The sequence below is a fragment of the Oreochromis niloticus genome, linkage group LG16, assembly GCF_001858045.2.
Source record: "Oreochromis niloticus isolate F11D_XX linkage group LG16, O_niloticus_UMD_NMBU, whole genome shotgun sequence".
In the NCBI taxonomy this organism is placed as follows: domain Eukaryota; kingdom Metazoa; phylum Chordata; class Actinopteri; order Cichliformes; family Cichlidae; genus Oreochromis; species Oreochromis niloticus.
This window is the reverse complement of record NC_031987.2, coordinates 31254250-31275956: the sequence shown is the minus strand read 5'-3', so window position 1 is coordinate 31275956 and position 21707 is coordinate 31254250. Positions and strand designations below refer to the sequence as shown.

General features: G+C 38.8%; 2 long non-coding RNA genes across 7 annotated transcripts; one reads left to right on the top strand and one right to left on the bottom strand.

Annotated features, from left to right (window-relative positions):
- Positions 1-300: 300 nt before the first annotated feature.
- LOC102076073 (uncharacterized) lies at positions 301-21597 on the bottom strand. 6 transcript variants are annotated; one of them, XR_003216669.1, is made up of 6 exons: positions 21474-21597; positions 13305-13415; positions 2167-2222; positions 1905-1990; positions 914-1070; positions 301-570 (listed from the first exon to the last, which is right to left on the bottom strand). It is a non-coding gene; the product is annotated as an uncharacterized LOC102076073 (long non-coding RNA). The 6 variants fall into 6 exon arrangements; XR_003216670.1 differs by lacking the exons at positions 301-570; positions 914-1070; positions 1905-1990; positions 2167-2222 and adding exons at positions 5111-5247; positions 8347-8409; XR_001224800.2 differs by lacking the exons at positions 301-570; positions 1905-1990; positions 2167-2222; positions 21474-21597 and adding an exon at positions 16374-16542 and having other exon boundaries at positions 920-1070.
- On the top strand, positions 5091-13426 carry LOC112844080 (uncharacterized). The gene is made up of 3 exons (XR_003216674.1): positions 5091-5213; positions 13107-13212; positions 13289-13426. It is a non-coding gene; the product is annotated as an uncharacterized LOC112844080 (long non-coding RNA).
- Positions 21598-21707: the final 110 nt, after the last annotated feature.

The window sequence follows — 21707 nt, the reverse complement described above, 5'->3', positions numbered from 1 at the left end:
ACAGCGATGGATTTTTTTTTCTAGATTGAACACAATTTTCTCTTTGCAAACAAATTTTTATCCCGGTGTGCAATAAAGTAATAAAGTATCTGTCATTCTCAAAAGTTAGATTGCTTCACCATTTTTTTGTCCTGTTTCCCTTAAACAGTGATTTTTGTGCATGGGTACATGAGAAAATATGCTGGATAATTTCACCCATCATTCAGATAATTTTGTGTAGTTGTGCATTATGACAAAAACATTGCAGACAAAAACATGTTTTTTTAATATTTCTTTTTCAAAATTAACATTCGTTTTCATTTTAAATAGAACACCAAAACATCCCCTCCACTGTCAACAAGGTCACTAGAAGTACAGTGATCATGCCTTTAAAAAATAATAAATTAATAATGTTTTTTATTACTGTAAACAGCAATGTCTATATTAAATTACATTTTAGTGTGAGCACCTTTTACTTTTCAAATACTGCAAATCTGGAGAAAAATTTTGCATGAATTTTCAAGGCACGTAGCAGGTATACTGAAGTTGCCCGAGCTCTGTTCTCCTTTATGCTGTCGTACTGTGTTCTGTCTGTTATGTAAAGGCAGATTTAAAATGGGCAGGTACCATTACAAAAAGGAATTAGAAGCTGAACATATATAGGATTGATTTTAAAAACCAGTATAAAAATTGTAGCGACAGTGGTTCATTCTAGGTAAAAGCCTCACAGATGTCTGATATACAAACTATGTTTCACTCTACAAAAATGTATTTTGGGTTGTGTTACAGGAGAAATTCATTAAAAATATTTTTTTCCATGTCACTTTTTTTAATCAAATAGATTATCTTCTATAAAGCATATATGATGTAAAAACATCTAATTGATATATTTATATAAATGTTAAAGGTTTTAAATTCAAGATTATAATCTCACCTTCTCTCTCTCTCTTTCTCTCTGTCTTTCTGTGTATTTCTTTATTCTTGTTTCACACTCTTTTTCACAGTGAATGTGCGTCCAGATGGAGTGTGTGCCTTGCTCTCAGATGGTCTTCTGTCTGATCATCCCCCATACACCTCCATGTTTCACCCCACTGCAGGCAAGCACAAGCAAAAGCACACCATCTCTTTTCTTTTCTCTGACGCACACAAACACACAATAACTTCATAAGAAGCAAATTAATAACTGGATATGACCCTCTTTATTTCCAGACAACCTTGCTTCTCAGTGGCACTGATTCCATAAGGTGTTGGAAACCTTTCTTTAAAATTCAGCCTCATGACAACATGAATGCTTCACATCACTTCTGCGGAGTCATCAGCTAGCCGTAAATGCTGTCAACCTCTTACTACACTGAATCAAAGGGGTTGTCTCAGGGTACACTTACAGATATGGTTAGAAGTTCATATATGACCATCACGGTCTTACAATATCTTGTAATCTGACAACACCAACTTCTTGTTAGTGAAGACTGTCTACAACTGGTAGGCATTTTAGAAAAGCCAAATGCCTTCTGGAGAAAGGTTTTATGGTAAGAAAAAAAAATGCTATATGACCACAATGACTAGAGGTATGACTGGAGGAATAAAGGTTTTCAAACCTAAGAACACCACACCAGCTGTCAAGCATGGTGGTGGTAGTACTCTGTTTTGCTGCCAGTGGTACTGGTACATTGCACACACTGGGTGAAATAATGAATAAGGAGGACTACCTCCAAATTCTTCAACTTTACCTCAAATCAACAGCTAGAAATTTGAAATTTGGACACATTTGAGACAAGGTTGACAAACACACATCGAACTGGTTTTGAAATGGATAAAGCTTCTGGAATAGCTTCCCTAAAGCACTGACCAGAACCCTATTGAAAATTTGTGGATTATGTTTAAAAGCTGGGTCTGTGAAAACAACCAATTGAAATGAACACTACCATTTCTGACAGGAAGACAGGTCAAATATCCAGCCAGAAGCTTGTTGATGGCTACCAAAAGCATATGGTTGAGGTCGACGTACGACCTGCCAAGGGACATTTAACCAAATATTAGTGGAAGCATATGTATGTATGTATGAATTAATAAAAATCCAAAATAAATTCTACTCGTGCACCCAATCATTCCACATTAGAAAAATAACATTTTGACATCCCACATTACCATGACATCCATGCCTACAATGATTCTTTGTAAACTCACCATAACTGTAAGTCCACTGAACTAACGGTGCTGTTTATGAAACCAGTCACTTCCAACTGAAAAAGCAATGTTGTCACAAAACAAAAGTCAACTTTAACAATTAGAAGGGGCTAAACTGGAGCTATAAAGAGGATAATCAGACAGTCTGTGGCATTCAAACTATTGATTGGTGAAAAAGTGTGCAGTTGGGCAAGAAACCCATTACATCAACATTGCTGTTGACACATCGCTGGTTGGGTCCCTGGATTCATGTTGTTAATGTAAAATTATGGCTCAAATGAAGCTTCTCCAGCTTTAGCAAGAATTAAACAACCCTCCAGCTGTCCAACTTTGGTAATCATGTGCCCACAGTTGTAAGAAGAGTAACCATAACCTTTCTGTGAGCTTGTAGGAGGCTGAAGGCTGACCTTGCTACTGTACAGTGCAATTCTATCTGCATAACTGAATCTCTGCTTTTCATTTTTCACACCCTTCTAAGGATGCATTCATACATTTTCATTTTTTAAACTGTATGTTTCCTTGCTAATGTGCCTAAGAATGCCTATTGCATGGGTATTTACATACCCTAAGTAAGGCTTCCTGTGCTTGTGTAATAATAAACAAAGCAATGCACGTTATATAGCACTTTCCTGAAAAAGTTGCAAAGTGCTTTGCATTAAGATTTAAACAAGAATGAAAAACTGTGAAAATACCAAAAGAAAGACATAATTAAAACAAAGAATGTAGGCGTAGTAGCATGACTAAAATGCAAAATTTAGCTGCAGAACAGCTGCTAGCATAAACAACAAGGTCAGCAACACCTCTAATTCATTATGTCCATGTTGAATTAACCACTGCTAGTCAAGGCAGATGTCTTTATTTTCTTTTTGAAAAGGGTCATTTTAAAGAGCCATGACAGATTGTCAGGGAAGAGCTATTAGGCCACAACACCAAACAATGGGGTCTACTTTCTACCCTAAAAGCAAAGCTGTCAAACTTAAGCGTAAATGTCAGCGTTTCCCCCCCAAGTCTTATAGGTGTCGTAAACAGTATAATGTGGATGTAAGGTGTAAAAAGAAAACATAGTTTGAACATGACCTGGCTAGACTAGGCTTTCTGCTGTGCATGAAGTCCCTGAGAAAACTTTTCTCTCTTGTGATGTTTGATGTGAACGTTAGTGAAGGCTCCTGACCTTTAGTTATGTTTCACACTCATGCTGATTATGCATGAATTGGCAAGTGTACAGGTGTTTCTAATGAGGGGCTTCTTGAGTGAGCCTTCCTTTCCATCAGTCACTGAGCATCACCTTCGACAGCATGTTGTTAAAGTCTGAACGATTCCACATTACAAGAGTATACTTATAGCAATTTTCAACACCATATTGAAGGTTTTTCTTGTCCCGCTGAGTGCAATCTGTGACTGATAATTAGCATTTCCAGTTGTCAGGAGTACAACAACTTTGTCTTAAAATTAGTATTATGTTCTGATGAATCTCCTCCTGCTTTTTGTCATGTGATTATAGTTCTCTGCATTTTCTCAGTAGAGCTTTTCTTAATTATTCTTTCTGTTTGTGCACAATGATGGCTTCTTTGTATGTATGCATTGTGACAGACTCATTCCCATTGATCGGTTGACACTGAAGCAAAAATGCAACAGGGTTCCTTAAGTTTGCCTGCAGCAAGTCCCACAGCTTTACATGTAGCAAATCATGCCAGCACACACTGGGAAACACTTGATGCATTTTTTTTAATCCAAAAAATGTTAAAAGGAATCTGCATGTGATCTGCAGTACACATGGCTTTGTGACTAAAGGTAACATGAAGAGGTGATAAAACGGGGAGAAAGATTTTCTCGCATAAAGGTTTTCGATTGCAGTGTGTTATAATTGTGTATCAGAGGGGAAGTAAATCCAGACATATTCAGTGAGGTCAGGCAGGTCAAATTCCTCAGGAAGAGAATGTGGAGACGAAGACAGAAACATGGGAACTCGGGAACCCACCCTGCAGCTCTCGCTGCACCCAGCGTTAACTGTTGCTTAGAAACCAAACAGCGCTCCTTACTTTTTTCCTCCCTTTCTTTCTTTCTGGTTGGTAAACCTACAATTTTCATTATGATTTGCTATTAAGTGAAGCGGTGTGGAACTCTTCAGGCAAATTGGTCTGTTGGTATTCAGGTACGACGGGGAGTTCTCCAACAATTGTGTTCTGATTGTGGCAAACATTCGCTCCGAGTCTAAAATACTGGGTGTGGTTGGCAAAGAACAGTGATGTGTGCATGTAGCAGAAAAGAGGTTAATAAAGATAAGGAGAAAAGGAGATACAGCGAAGAAGTAGAAGGCAGTTGAATAGACATGACAACAGGGGATTCCTGGTCTGAGTATTCTTTATTCTTTTGTGGGAAGCTTCAGTACACAAAAACAGACCTACACTGAAAATCAGAGAACTGTCATCCCGGTTCTTTCTTTTTCTCATTTAACATCCTAAAGGATTTCATCATGGGTTACATTTTCAAGTATCAGGTGCTCTGTTTTCTCCTAACGACCTTTTCTTCAAAGCTGTCATTATTTTCAACCCAGAGGGCTTTATGCCATCTTTATTGGTGAAATTGTCAAGGGAGCTGAAAGTGAAGCTTTGTCAAAGAATACTGTAGCGAGCACAAGGTCAAGCACCTCCCCAAATGTTCTTGCAGTTACACATGCAATTACGTAATGTTATGTAATCTAAAAATCGAAAGGGGATTTGAAACTACAACCCTCCTCTAACTCTCTGTTAAATTTGCACCAAATCTAAAAGAAACATCCACTGTATTTATGAGTTTTGTCATCTTTGATGTGAAGCAGAGAGGAGGGTGGAGGATGGAAAACTAGGGGGAGGCAGAAGAGAGTAACAGCACTGGGGCGGACAAAGTGGAGGACGATGTAGGTGTAAAAGGAGCTGAGGAGAGGCGGCAGAACTGACACACAAAGGTGGATGTTGTTTCATTTCCAGGGAGATGTTCTCCCATGAGTCCTCTGCCTCCTCCATGTACATCCACAGAACAGCCGAACCCTGCAGCATGTGGCCACTGAGGTAGGGATTTCTCTGGCTGTTATCTTTGTTGACTCTCAGAAAACACACAGGTAAGATACAAGGTTAAGTACATGGGGAGGAGGATAAGGATCCAACATTATACTGCGTAATATGTAACCCTGGGGAAGTGGTGGGAGAAGTGTGAGAGTGGTAAAAGCAATGGCGGTGTGTCAGATGTGAGGTATGCTGAACTCTAACAAAATGAGACAACTCTTGACAGATTTGAACATCAGCAGTTTTCCTTTTTCTTTTTGATAATAAACAATAATGTAGATCTGTCCCTAAAAATCCTACTTGAATCTTATCTGTGCGATTTAAATAGAAAAAAGCAAAGAATGTTGTTAGACCCATGTAAGGTTGTGTGCCATGTTCATTTCCATGAAACTGACGCTTTGGGTTAAACCGTTTTTAGTGTTTAGTACATTAGTCTTCTAAATGGAATTTGTTCTGCCGAACCACTGAAATGCTCTTCACACTACATATTAATGTCATAACATTGGTGACATTTTTACAGAAAGGCAAGCAAAGACACCCCCCACACCCCTACTTCCTCCAGTGTTTAACAGAACAAAGCGAATCAGATTAGAGCATTTTCTTATTTTACTGCTTGCCTTTTTTCCATTTCTTTTATACACGCTGAAAGCCTCCTGCTCATTTTAAATACTTTATATTCTGTTTAATCTCCAGTAATCCATCCCCCCCCAACTGTTAATAGGTTCAGAAAACAAGATTACATCTTTATTTATTATAAATATTAAATATATTACTATCTAATAAAAAAACTCAGCTGAATCTACAGATATATATATATGTATATACACAAAGAAAAACAATCAGGCAAATGAAGGTGGTGTATTAGCAAAAGAGCTATTTAAACAGCAACCAATTGATTTACCAGAGATGCTAATCTGAAAGTGCTTGCTGAAGCTGTACCGGTTCAATTTGCATGTTTTATTGAACCAGAGAGTTTAGGAGCTGACATCTCCTCTCCATCATCAAGGCTTTATTTAGTAACATACTAAACGAGTTAACAAAAACGTCTTCACACTGCACTCTAACTCCTTTACTTCAAACATGCTGGTCAGTAAGAGAAAAATTATGATATGATGCTCGTCCACTTGATCAGTAACTGATCTCAGAGCAGCGAAAACAGAGCCAGCGGTAGCTTGTTTAGCACACTAATCTCCCATCATTCTCCTGTGAAAGACCTGAGTTTTATGCACAATACACATAGACAAACAACCAGAAAAAAAACACTGCTGACCTCTCAGCTTGAAAAGTCAAGCCATTGTTAACAGGACACAGACGTGGCCATAAAATTGTGACATGCAGATTTCAGTGCAATCAAAGGCAAGCCTGCTTCCTCCAACAATAGTCACTCGTGGCCAGAAGATGCCAGAAATTAAAGTAAAAGTTAGTAAAGGAAATATGCAAACAAGTGAGAAGCGTCATGGCAGCACTCAACCTGAGATGAATGGAAAGGGATCACTTTCACTTTAGTTTTAATTGATGTCTGTTTTTTGACTGGCAATCACTGGTTGCAATGTGTGTCTTGAAAGAACACCACTGACATTAGCTAAAAAAAAGCTTACTCTTTAAAGCGTAATAAGATACCTATAGTTTTAGCATATTAGTGTAATATCTAAAACCACAAAATATAATCTACTTGAGTCATGTTTAGTGAATGATTTATTTTTGCTGTTGCTACTATAATAATAATAATAATACATTTTATTTGACGGCGCCTTTCAAAAACCCAAGGTCACCTTACAAAAGAACAAAGTTAATAAAAGAAGCAATAGTCATAAAATACATACAATAAGTTAAAAATGCAAAACAGAACTTGACAACAGATAAAATAAGCACTAAAGCGAATAAGTCAGTTTGAACAGATGTGTTTTGAGTTGTGACTTAAATGCGGGAAGAGACATGCAACATGCCACTATGTTCTCAAAAGTTTATTGTAGAACCTGTGTACGGCATGTCAGTGTTGATTATTGCCCTAAAACACAGAAAAACTGAACTTACAATTATAAGATAAAATTAAGTATCACTTAGATTTTTTCCAAGATGCCAAATGACTTCTAAAGAACTTGTTACATTGAGTCAGTCTGCCCCCAACCAGTCGAGGCAGATGGCTGCCCCTCCCTGTACCTGGTTCTGCTGGAGGTTTCTTCCTGTTAAAAGGGAGTTTTTCCTTCCCCCTGTTGTTCATAGGGGGGTCATATAATTGTTGCCATTTTCTCTGTTTTCTTTTTATTATTGTATGGTCTTTATCTTTTTATAAAGTACCTATTGTTGTGATTTGTCACCATAGAAATAAAATTGATTTGAAGTTGCTTCAATTTCTTGGAATTATTGGTCTGCTTACCTATTGATTGAGCTATCCGATCCACTTGCACTTGCTCTACCACCAGCTGGTTACAGTTCGTGTGCCAGAGGAAGAAAATAGCAGTGCAGTCTACAGCGTGGATATGGATATTACTTTTATTTTTATTGCACAAAAGGATGCAGATGCAATGGTAAAGTGCAAATTATCCAGGACAGAAGCAACTGCATTATGTTGCAACACAAAATTGTTTCTTTTCAAGCACCTGCACAGACAGCATGCTAACGTTAAGCTAGCCAGGAGCCCAGAGTGATAATAAAGCTGAGTGAATGCCAACTTTTTTTTCCCTCAACCTTAAAAAGTAACAAACTGATAAACAGTCAGGCTGCAGCCTCCACTTTGCATGTTCTCCCCGTGTTTGCGTGGGTTTCCTCCGGGTACTCCGGCTTCCTCCCACCGTCCAAAGACATGTAGTTTGAGGGGATAGGTTAATTGGATACTCCAAATTGTCACTAGGTGTGAATGTGAGCGTGAATGGTTGTCTGTCCCTGTGTGGTGGCCCTGCGACAGACTGGCGACCTGTCCAGGGTGTACCCCGCTTCTCGCCCTATGACAGCTGGGATAGGCTCCAGCGTCCCCCGCGACCCTGGAAAGGATAAGCGGAAGCGAATGGATGGATGGATTTTAACCTGTTGCCTCACCTTGAGGTTGGCAAATCTGTCTATCACTTTTTGGTGATCAACTCTCTCAAGCAGTTTAACAGTTTCTGTTTTGCTTGTCACTATTCCCTGTCTGTTTTCTTACCTGGTTCTTCCTGACCTTGTACTTTCTCCTCACGTTCCCCTCTTTCCTCTCTCCCTCTTTGGACTGACAATCATACACAAATAGATTGTATTCAATTAGATGAAAAAATTAAATTAATATGAAAAAACAAATACTATTAAGATCACTAATAAAAAAAGTCCTCTCTCAGTGTACTTTCAACCAAAAGGCAAATAACCAAACCACATGTACATCTAATAAAAGATATAAATATTGAAACACTGATCCAACATCATTCTTGATTGACGGATCATTTGTTCTTACACTTTTACCTGAATGTTGCTCCTGGGTTTAATATCGGCACATACGACAAAATAACCAGCTTCTCTCATTCCATTTCAAACAGGACAGTGGCAACAACAGTAGGCTACAGACAATTTTAAGTTTTAGATTTTAAATAGGCTGTATACATTTCAATGGGAGCAACAGGACGGTCAGACAGTGGCGGTCCTAGCCTGGCACCCCGGGCGAACACTCCCTCAGCAAATGGGCGATAGAAAACCGATCGGTGCCTATGCCATTCACAAAATGCACTGGATAACGTCGGGGCAGCATGAGTACAAGCAAAAAAAATTTTTTTTGCCGTTGCCCGTGATGCCGCCCCCCACCACGATGCCGCCCCAGGCAACCGCCCGTGTCGCCCGTATCAAAAACCGCTACTGCAGTCAGATGTCGCTGATTTTACTACAGAGCAGGACGGATTGCAGGGTAGCAAACATCGTCGGAAAACACGTTTTCAACACTGCAGGTTATCTGGTGTAATGTTTTTCAGCTAAAAAGAAACATGGTCTGACTCCTACCTAACTATATAAAGAGTAACTGAAGGTTAAATGCAGCTAATATGTCCCGTTTTAAGCCAGGCACTTACACCTCCGCTCTGCTGCGTCTCAGGCTACGTCCACACGTACCCGGGTATTTTTGAAAACAAGATTTTTCTATGCGTTTGCACCTTTCGTCCACACGTAAACGGCGTTTTCGGTCACTGAAAATGGAGATTTCTAAAAACGCCTGCCAGGGTGGAGATTTTCGAAAACTCCGTTTTTGCATTTAGGTGTGGACAAGAAAAACAGAGAAAACGCACCGTCAAAGGTGTGCGCCTTTTTTGACGTCACACTGTGCGCCACGTTATTGTTTTGGTGAAATTAATTTCTACAATACTGTTACTATTAATTGTACTCTCTGCAGTGTTTAAATGCTTACATATACACACACACAGTTACTGTCCCTCCACACATACGATTCGGTTCTGCTTCTATGACCCATATTTGTTTACTATTTCCCACCGAGGCTTCTACACTTTTGATTGGCCAACATTTCTACACGGTTAGGAATATATGGCCACCTGTTGCTTTGGCATGTTCCTAGCAGCGTTTTCCTTCATTTCTGCGTTTAAGTGTGGACGGGATTATTTTTTAAAACGAAAACGGAAAATCTCAGTTTTCAAAAATACCCGCGTACGTGTGGACGTAGCCTCAGCCACCATCGCTCTGGCAGCAACGGAGCTAGAGCCAGAGTAGGGGAGAAGCGAGCTGGAACAAACCATTTTGGAAGAGGGGGGGTTATCTATACTTTTGTTGTTAAAATGTTACGTCTCAACCAAGTACTGTATGCTTTTTATATTTTTAGTAGTGTGTCACACAAACAGCAAATATTGTCAAGAAAAGTAAGAAATCTTTGGGGGTGCTTTGATTCAGCACCCCCAAAAATGGGCTAAAATCGACCCTGGTCCAAGCAGAACCACTGTGGATCCCTTTGTGCTGGTTTTTATCTTTGTGTTCCTACGTAAATACTAAGAGAAAGATCATATGTTTATCCTTATTAGAATAGAGATTTGTGTATTTGCAATGGCGTGTGAGAATGCAGCCTAGGTTTACTGTATACTGTAAACTGGTAATTATCAGGCAATGCGTTTAGGGTCATTTTGTGGAGAAACGTAATGTAACGAGTAGTTACATTACTATGATAGAGTTCTGTGCCTTTTTGGGGGGCCAAAAGAGAATTTCCAAATACATTAGAACATGCCACATTTGTCAGCTGACTGTAGAGCCTATTCAAGCAGATAAGCCTGCACCTTTGTGTCCTGTTCCAGAAATTTCCACGCCTTTTGAGCATTTGCTTATTGACTGCGTGGCCACATTACCTATGTCAAAAGCAGGAAATGTATGTATGTATGTATGTATTTATTAACTGTGATGTAGTTAAGTACTTATTACCTGGCTGCCTACCTGATAAGCAACATTACCACTGGTTAAAGCACTGCCTCAGTTTATCTCTGTTTTTTGACATCCTAAAGATTGTTCAGAGTGATCGAGGGACAAATTTCACATCAAAAATGTTTGGAGAGATATGGAAGCTGTTTCAGGTGAAAAATGCCCAGTCCACTTCTTACCATTCAAAAAGTCAGGTAGCTTTTGAAAGGTTTCATCAAACCCTGAATTTCTTGTTGTGTGCTTATTGTACAAACCTGGACCGTGACTGGGACGAGGGACTGCCTTGGCTCATGCTAGCAGCTCAAGAAGTTAACCAGGCCAGTACTGGGTTTAGCCCAAATGAATTGGTTTTTGGTCCCACTGTTTGGGGTTCTCTAGCAGTTTTATAGGATGATTCGAAGACACTACCACCTCCTGTAAACCTTGCAGACTATGTTAATGGCTTTAGGAGGAGGCTGTATGAAGCTGGAAGGCAGGTGAAAGTTTATGTGAAAAGATCACAAACACAGGTCAAAAAAACTATTTGACTGTGGAGTGGAAATGTTTGAGTTTACCAGGGCAACAGTAACTTACTTGGCACCCCAGTACCAGGGACATAGGGGTGGAGATTCCATTTCATCGGCTGTAACACAAGGTCGTTATGCAAGTACCGTCATGTGTGATATCCACAGAAATGTAAGAAACTCTGCTAAATGTTCATATAAACCTCTTCTACGACCACCAAACACAGCAAAACAACAAACAATTCAAAAAACAGTTATGTCATTTTGCGAAATGACCGTAAACACAAACAGCCGAGCCTCATGTGCACGGAACTCTGGCTAACCAATCAAACAATACATTTCCTAAAAGTTGAAATCTCACAGATTCCAAAACTGCAAGTTTTGTCACACTCAGACCAAAATTTACACAAAAGAAGACCACAAAAAACAATAATGTGAAATCAGATTTTTTTTCCATTGCTTCCAAAACAAAAACATCCATTTGAGACTACAGCTTGTTTCCTGACTAACTCAATCTCTCACAATGACTAAGAGCCATTTCCCGTCAAAAATCGCCATTTTCTGCCCAGTTACAGACATTTGATTGGACAAGGGCGAATGTCATAAATTTAGCATCACATGTATTTCCTGCCTTGCAGCTGCTGATTGGTGGAACTGATGTAAACACTGTGACATTACCGTGATTGTATTGGCTCAAATGATTAAAAAGAGGGGTCAATCATGCAAATCGGCCAATAGAAGCCAAAGTTACAGGCCCTCAGAGTTTAAAGGAAAAGGGATATTTCCAAATGGCAATTACGCAAAGGGACAAAAGGTCTAATGTACATGAGTGTGTGGGTAATTTTTAAAAAAATATTCAAAAAACATGCATTTTTAGGCATATAAATAAAGTCATATCGTTTCTGCTGTTCAATACCTAAGAAATTTCAACTCACAGATGGTGCCAAAATGTGCCAAATGGCAAAACGCCTGACTATGAGTTTATAAAACCCACTGTGACATTTCTGTGTTTCACTTCAGTAGCATCAATCTTTTCACAGATAATGTTTATATGTTGGTAACTGGTTTTCTGGAGTTTATTGTCTACTGAAGCATATTTTCAAAGGGGTTATATGCAATGAAATCCATAAATAAATTAGGCAAGGAAAAAAATCTTCTATGTTCTAGCATCAGTTGCTTTGACACAGTAACACCTGCTGTAATATTTACACCTCTGATAGAATCTCACAAGTGTTAGCTTTATATTGATACCAAGACTTTTTACAGAGAGATTTTAATTGCAGAGAAATACACTATTCATTTTGGACATATCATTTCCGAGCAGGAACCTCAGAAAGACCCTTTGGGCTTAAGAGGTTAGCTAGTGAGCTTGGTGAAAGACAGAGATGAGTTGGTGCCTGAGGTACCGCATTCAAACATTCCCGCCTCACTCCTTTGTTGTGATGATCTCATACCAGCCCAAAGAGCAGATATTGATGTATTGCAACAGTCGTTTGCAAATGTGTTTTCCCCCCTGTCAATTTACACCACCATTATACAGCACCACGCTGAGACTTGCCTGGGCGTGATGGTGCCCTGACAGTGCTACAGGTTACCTGAACACAAAAGAAAAGCACTTCAGAAAGACTAACCTGCTATGCGAGTAATGGGAGTAATTAAAGTGTATAACAGCAAATGGCATAGCCCCATAGTTCTTATCATGAAAGATGGCTGCGTATGGCTCTGTGTAGATTTCATCAAAGGTGAATGACGTTTCAATATTCGATGCTTATTCCATGCCTTAGGTTAACAAGGTCTTGGATAAGTTAGGTACTGCTTGTTTTTTCACAGCAATGGATTTGACCAAGAGCTACTGTCTCCGGATTCCAAGAAAAATATGGGGTTCCCCACTTCGTATCAATTTGTCACCAAATTGTGAATACAGCATGGGGTACCACTTGGGGGATAGGCAGGTTTGTCCTCACACCTCACCTCTCGCCTATCCCAGTAACTGTGTGTGTATGGGTGTGCTGGGTTTTGTGTCTTGTAGGGACTGATCTAGGTTCCGGCCTTCTGGTTTCCACACACCTGTGGATAGTCATGCACCTGAAACTGATGACTTCCTATTCTTTGCTGGATAGTTCCTCCTACCACAGGTAGGGAAGCCTCCTGCACTGTATGTATTGACGACTAACCTTTGAACAAAACTCACCCGGCACTCTTTGTGCTCAGGTCTCTTGGTAATTACCTGAGTTGGGAATCTGGAGTGAAACATCTGGAAACTGCCAGAGAGCTGTCTGTGTCTGGGGAGTCTGGGAGCATCACTACTGCTTGAATTCTTGTTGCTGGACATTCCGCACTGCAAATAAATGGATATAAAGCTTGAAAGTCGAGTCCTGCATTTGAGTCCTGCCTGAGTTGTGTTTATGGCATATAATGAACTACTAGAAACTTGCCAGCATCCAGTGTATAATCAGCTTTAGTGATTTGAATGATCTGCCCCTTTAAATGGAAGAACTACCACTGTGTGTTTTATATGGCTGCCACGATTAGTTGACTAGTCACGATTACGTCGACTATCAAAATCGTCAACAACTAATTTAATAGTCGACACGTTGTTTGAAGCTTTGTAAGAAGATCCCGAAAGATGCAGGAATAAGCAGTAGGATTTAAGAGTGTTATAACGGACTGAAACAGAAGGTGACAACACTGCATGTACAAAGATGCCAGCTGCCGTTAAACCCCGAAGAAGAAGAAGCAGTCTCCGGTATCGTAGCTGTGTACAAATTCAGGATGCCTGAATTTGTACACAGCTACGACGCGACGAAGGCTGTCCAAATTCAAAGGCTCTTCCAAATGCAGCCGACAAATGCGTCCTTCATTTCCCCAGATTTGAAAGATGTATCCTTCGTGCCCCAGCCTATCCCAGAATTCATAGCGCGGCCCCTCCAATTCCAGTTTCCAACAATGGCGGCAGCTACTTAGTTTTAAGCTACTTAGTTTGTACTCATATTACTCTTTCTGGGTCACGAAATAAACTTTTAAGATATTTTCAGGCGAGAACGTAGCTGTGTAAACTTCAAATATCTGCTCAGTTTATCAAGACATCAAGAGCTCCCACATTTTCGTTCAAGGCTCACTAGAGCCGGCGAGAACACCGAACTCCCGGCACATCGTTTTCAGATCCCCGCGGTCTTTCACTACTCAGGTTAAACATGATATATAAGTCACCTAGATAACTTAAAAATGTTATTGTTTGGCTTTTTTCAGTGTTTTATTTGTTCCTGAGTAAATCAGTTTGGCTGAGATTAAAGTCATAGTTTTCACACAGCTGAATAAACGTCACCCAGAAAACTGATTAAACTGAAGTGTGAGATGGTCGAGAATTTCTTCCAGTGTCCTGTTATATTTTAGTGAGCAAGAAGCAGACAGCTGAGTTTATTAAACCTCACTGAGACAATCTGCAAATTTCATTAAAAGTTTAATAAACTATCATCTTGTCTTTATTTTTAGTTAGCACATACCTTAAACACTTCAAGCTGTAAGCTAATGATAGTTATATAAGAGCAGATGCATGCTGGTGAAATAAGCTGTATGTTTTATGTCCAATGGATGCATGATCTGACTAGTTGACTAATCGCAAAAATAATCGGTGACTAGTCGACTATCAAAATAATTGTTTGTGGCAGCCCTAGTTTTATAAGCAAGAAATCTCATATAACTCTATTAATTAATTAGTACCTGTTAATTGCTACACTACTGTCTGTGTAGGTTCTCACTCATCAAGATCCAAGTGCTTGAGTTGAAGGCGAGCAGCCGTTTTAAAAAAATAAATTAAATAAATCGGCTCATTTTTTTTTTTTTTTAAACATAATCTGAAAAATAATTTTTGCATTCTGCTTAAAAGTTCTAGATAAAAGTTACTTTTAAAAGTCACTAAAAATGATTTTCCAAATTTGAATAAGCTACTCACTTTCATACCGTGATAAAGAAACAATGTCATTGTATTCTGGATATTGGTTAGGGAAGATGTTCTCCCAGATGTTTTGTAGCCAATCAGAGTTCAGCTTGAAGGAAAGTCCACGAAAGTGATGTGAAAGTTTGTGTCTTGAGGAGGACAGTCTATGCAGTCCTTCGCTCTGCCCCCCACACTCACAGAGACAGCCCTGTTCTATCTTGCCTGCAGATGTCATTACTGAGGCATTTAGACAAAAAATCTATTAACACTGATATGAACAGATAAATACAGATACAGATACATTTATAGATATATACTTTATTAATTCCACACTAGGGAAATTTACTTGTTACAGCAGCACAAGGGTCAGAAAGAAAAAGTGGAATAGAAATTTATTAGAAAACAATAAAATAGAAAAACATGGAAAAATAAGGTACAAGAAAAAAATTAGATTAGGTCTTTCCTATATAATTTTTTAAAAGGTCAAAGAGCAATTGCCTCTGTCGGCCAGCCTCATTTGCCGAGTGTAGATTGTGCGTTATAGAGGAGAACTGTAAAAACTGATCACTTTACTTGTGTGTTCTCTTTTCTCTGTATAATTTTCCAGATGTCTAGCTTTTCATTGCTAAGCTATTGCCACTGAGCTGGAATGAATGACACAGAGCTCCTTCAAAACTGGCACAGCTATATAAAATGATGCCATTTGCATTTGATGTGCTTGTCAGAGTGACACGTCAGAAACACTGACATTTGAAAAGAATGTAGACTCAAAATATCACCACACTTTCCCAACAAATGTTGTTACTGCATCACTGACTGACACTACTACTTATGGTAAATGGCCTGCATTTGTATAGCGCTTTACTCAGTCCCCCCAAAGCGCTTTACACTACATTCAGTCATTCACCCTTTGGCAATGGCAAGCTACATTGTAGCCACAGCTGCCCTGGGGCGCACTGACAGAGGCGAGGCTGCCGGACACTGGCGCCACCGGGCCCTCTGACCACCACCAGTAGGCAAACATGGGGTTAGTATCTTGCCCAAGGACATTTGGCATGCAGCCAGGAGGCAGCCTGGGATCGAACCACCGACCTTCTGATTTGTGGCTGACCTGCTCTGCCACCTGAGCTACAGCCACAAGCAGTTGAGGGGTTCAAAAGCCTTCTGTTGGAATTAATAATGGAAATGGCATGTGACTATTGTTAAAATAAGTTCTCAGCCCATGCCCAGGAAGTTTTAAAGTTAATTAAAATAATTAAACAAAGAGAAAAAAAAAAGAACTTTAAAGAAAAGTTCAAATAATGCAGTTTTTGAAATGAATTTTTTTGAATTCCATTTGAATTTCTTTCTGTGACACACCTCAGAGGATCACCTGGTCAAAATAAAAGACTTCTGTAGGGTGCTGGTTTAGCTCACTGGGATGAGCAGGCAACCATATGCCGCATGGTTGAGAGTGGTTGTCCCAGGTTCAAGTCTGATCTGCTGCTATTTGTTGCATGTCTTTCTCTGCCTTCCTGTCAGTCTTCACTGTCCCTGTTTATTGAAGGCCAAAAAAGAAGAATTTCTGTGATTATAGAACTGATTAACTTCTATCTATGAATCTAACAGATAAACAGAATACAGGAATTTAATTAATGGTAACAATGAATTTTGTAAAGCAACAAAACAAAATTTAAAAAAATCATCTTCACAGGATGTCTTTGTTGATTTTTATGCTCATTGTGTCAGTGTTTTCATGAATGCTATTTTTAGAAGTCAACACTGACACTGTCAGTGGATCAAACCTATGCAAATAAAAAATGGAAGTGCTGTCTTTGTGTCATGGTAATTTCCCAATTAAAGCTAAATAAGTCAGAAAGTTGGGGAGGGGAATTTCTTATGTGTAGGGATGCAAAAATGTTAAATAACTCTGAAGTGATACATCCCTAATTATAACTCATTATTACGCACCAAAACAAACGCTGGTAACATTATAAGAAATTAATGACTTGAGTCATTCAATAATTGTAAAAAAGTTTATGAGTCAATCATGATATATAGATCTTTAATTTTTCAAAACTAACTCATTGTACTGTCATAAATACTAGATACCTATTAGCTAATTAATCATTAGGAATCATAAATTATGTTGGCTGTGAAAAAAATGCAATATGTCGTTTCAGTAATTACAAGAGCAAACATTAAAAAGTTCTGATATCATAGCTGTAACATGCAAAACATCCCTAACTTAAATTTTTCATTCGGTCTTTAAGCTCTTCTCATTCTGGAGAACAGTGAGCTGTCAGTTCAGTTTTATCCACATCATCTTAAGGAGCTTAAACAGGACTGCTTTATTCAGCTCACTTACTACATTTCCTAAATCAATTCCTTTAATTAGATTTATCACAATTTTGTGAAGACAGTGAAAGATGCAAAAAGTTAGTTTGGTGAATAAGACAGGAGGTGACAGGAGAGAAGTTCTTTGTAAATTTGAGCACACGTAAGTGTGTACAAGCAGATGGCCCTGAAGGTAATACAGGCCAAAGATCAATCTGTGCATTTCTATGAGTAAAGTAAGTCTTAGCAAGAAATTTAGTCCGTGCACAAAGTAAAATCCATTTGCAGCGTTATTTTCTTTTAGATGTTTATTAAGAAATGCTGGTTTTTAGAGTATTTACTATTTTTATTGTTCTACTTGTGTGGACAAAAATATTTACTGTCACATGTGAGTTCATTCGTCACAGCCAGTGTTGCCTGAATGATGTTAAAATACTGTCTTTTGTTTTTGATGGAAACAAGCCAATACAGTGAAGAATCAACTTGTTCCATTATCCAATTTGTACTGTGAGAACTGAACAAGAGTGATGCAAACAGGGTCAGTTTGCCTTCAAAATAAACGCTTCACCTTTTGAAAAGTTTTGATGTGCACAGTCAAGACTTGTTTCTGCTACTTTTACACAGGTATTATGTTAATAAGTCATCTGTGCAATACACACTGTGTAATATTGTATTACACTATGTCACTATTACACTAGTGACATATTGTCACTATATTTTACTCTATTTTCCTCTAAGTATTTATTCTAGGTATTTTCTACTGTTTACCTATTGTTTAGTAGCATGCTGCATATACTACATAATTGTTTCACTTGCATTGTGTCAAATGGTTGCAATAACAATAAAGCTAAGTCTGAGTCAGTATCACATTATCAACTTATTTACTGGACACTATTTAAACACTATTACACACTTATAAACAATATTACTAACCAAATGTCATAATTTATCGTATCAAGTTTAGCAATTATTTGATAAAAAGTTATCTATTACATTTGGTTATCATTAGAGGCTCTTGTTAGCTGTGATTAGTCTGAGTTGTAGACAAAATGTATTTATTTAATATGGAAACATAGCCATGTATAATTCTACATATGTTTTTCTGCATTGATTGTTGATAGCGGTAAAAAGAAAGCAAAGCGATATAACAAAAAAGGATCAGTTTACCTGAACCTTTTCTTTTCTTTTTTTTAAATCATTTTTTAATTTTAGAAAAAGAAAATATAAATTGCAGTTTTTTTAATTACAATTACAATTACCTTATTATTGCTATCTTTTTTGTTTTGGTCTTCTTTATCTTTACTGCATCTAACACATGTTAATATACATTGAATGAACATTACATTTTTATTATAAAAGTTGGATATTGGAACAACTTGTGCTCTGCTGTCTGTTTTATATTGTTTCACAAATCTTTCTCTAAAGCAGGGGTTGGCAAACTTTTTGGCTGCACTTAGTGATGCATAAAACTCATCCAGTTTAAGAGAGTTGAACTTCTCCTTTAAGACAGTGTCACATTGGAGATCATTCAGTTCCAACTGCAACTCCTGTGGCGCTGTTTCAGGGTCTTGTGTGAAGGGACATGACACCAGCTGACTTTTCAATTTTCCCAAAATCAGAGAACTGACAGCAGTATTCCTCATGCAGGTCATCCAGTGATTTCCTGTATTTTTTCACATGTTGAGGTGCCTCTTTCAGCATAGCCACTGTGGGGAAATGAGCGAACGACTTATTTGACATTAGTTTTGAGAATAAAACTAGCTTGGTTTTAATGGCCCAGATGTTTGTGTACATTTCATGCATAAACTGGTCTTTACCTTGCAGCTTCACGTTCAGCTCATTCATGTGTTTAGCTTTTGCTGTATGTCCACAGCAAAAGCTAAATCTGTGTCACTTAGCTCAGGAAAAACACCATCTTTCTCAAGTAGCTCCAAAAATGAGATCTCCTTTCTGAGCACCCACACTTGTTGACATGCTTTCCCCAAACTTAACCAGCGGACATTGGAGTGGTAAAGCAAGTTCTGGTGATCAGCATCAATTTCTTCAAGAAACTTACTAAACTGACGATGCTGAAGTCCCCTTGCTTTAATAAAGTTAATGCATTTTACAACTGGCTTCACTACGTGATCAAGCTGCAATATGAATTTACACAGTCCTTCCTGGTGGATTATACAGTGTAAAAAAATTACCTCCTGCTCAGGGTTGTCCTCTTTTACCCTCTCCTGGATTCTTTTGAGCAATCCGACTTTTTTTCCAGTCATATTTGGCGATCCATCTGTGGTGACGTTGGCAAGTGTACTCCAAGGTAGCATGTGCCTCTTGATGACCTCCGACACGCGATCATACAAGTCCTCTCCCCACATTTTCCCCTTTAGGGATTCCATAGCCAAAAACTCCTCTGTTATCTCAAAATTGTCATTAATACCTGTGATAAAAATTAAAAGCTGAGTGGTGTCCTTTATGTCATTACTTTCGTCCAGTGCCAAGGAATATAATGTAAATGACTCCGCTTTTTTGATTAGCTTGCTAGCTAGCTCTACTAGGTGAGTCACTGTCCTGCGTGATAAGCTAATTTTTAAAAATTTGTTCTTGCTCTCAGGACACAAGATAACTGCTGTCTCTACCATGCACTCTTTAAGAAACTACCCTTCAGAGAAGGGCTTGCTGGTCTTTGCTCATTTGAATGCCAGTACATCACTTGCCTTTGTGCTTTAATTTGTAGGATGGTAGTTTGTTGGATAAAGGTGTTTTGCTGAGCCTGCAAACTAGCTGCTAATCTCTGAGCGGTAGTCGTCCATTCTTGCGTTGACTGGTTGTTAGCATAATTAGGATGCTTGGTGGAAAAGTGACGGCAGATGTTGTAGTCCTTAAAAACCGCAACGGTTTCTTGGCAAATAAGACATACAGCCTTTGACCGAACTTCTGTGAAAAAGTATTTAGTTGTCCATTCTTTGTTAAACACTCGGCACTCACTGTCGACTTTTCTTTTCTTTGGCCCACTCATTGTTGCAGATAGGTTCAGAGCAGTAGCAGAGTAACAACAGAGAGTAGCCCGGGCTGGTACAGTTTTCAGTATTCACAGCGCAAATGCGTACTTAATTTGAGTAACTTCACACTGCGTGCCCCGCCCCGCAACTTCATGGCTCGAGACATGGATGAGACACACCAATCTTCAGCGGGCCGGAATAAAAAGCCCAACGGAGGTGGCCCGCAGGCCGTAGTTTGCCCACCCCTGCTCTAAAGCAAGAATAACCCAACTAAGGTTTTAACATTGTTTAGGCTGGACTGACTTTCAAAGAATGAACTAACACATGCTAATATGCATTCTCATTCTCAACTCACTGTACAGCTTAAACAATTTCCAATGAGTAATAAATCCTACATGAAGATTTTTTTTTTCGTTATCCTTTGAATTGAAATGAACAAAAAGAAAAAAAAATATTGCACCATTTTTCTTATAAGATATGTTGCTAAAAAATAAAATTATTGACTATGAATTTTGTGTCAGTTGTCAGTAAATAAATTGTTTTGTGGCACACTGGCTAGAATGTGAGAACATTATAGAGAACCTTGGGTTTCATGTAAACATCAGTACCAGCATATACACAGATACACATCAGGAGCTTCAGAATGGGGAAAAGCATGCTTGAAGTTACTTTGACCTTTGGTATGATTTAGGTGGCATACTGACTGGTTGGAGTATTTCTGAAACTGAGCAATACAATTCATGTATCTTTCCAATGTAGCACATTTCCTAACTCAGTCAAATCAGTCTTAAGTATCAGTATCACCCACTTTAATCTGATGGATGCGCTCTAACTTAGAGCTGTTTGTACTTGAATGAGGGGGGGAAATTCCTTCATGTGTTCAATCCTGGAGTAACAACTACCGGGACAGAAAACGGAATCACTTGCCAAATGGAAATAAATCACTGAGGGGCTTTTTAAAGGTTTTACCTCTTTTACCTCTATTAGCTAATATGCCAGTAGCTAATGAGCTATAAGCTAACTCTGATCACCACAATCTCACATTTCTGAATAAAAACGCAAACAAAGCAGTTACCTTCATTCATATTAGTATAATATCACTGAAATGGTACCTCCAGAAAGAAGCACATTTGACACGGTAGTTTACAGTACTTGCCCTTTTAGAGAAGTCCAGCCGTCCAGGACAGAGTTTTCTGTGTGAGAAGCCGCTGTTGTGTCGGTTAAGTGTGAAAAAAAAGCGCTGTTTGATGACGCTGTTCATAAGCGGCCAGAACTGAACTGAAGGCGGATCGGCCCGAAGTTGTTGCTATTTGGGATGCATCTTTAGAACGGTAGCATCTGACGTCACAGGACATTAAAAGGCAGGCGGGATCCAGAAGTTAGTAAATAG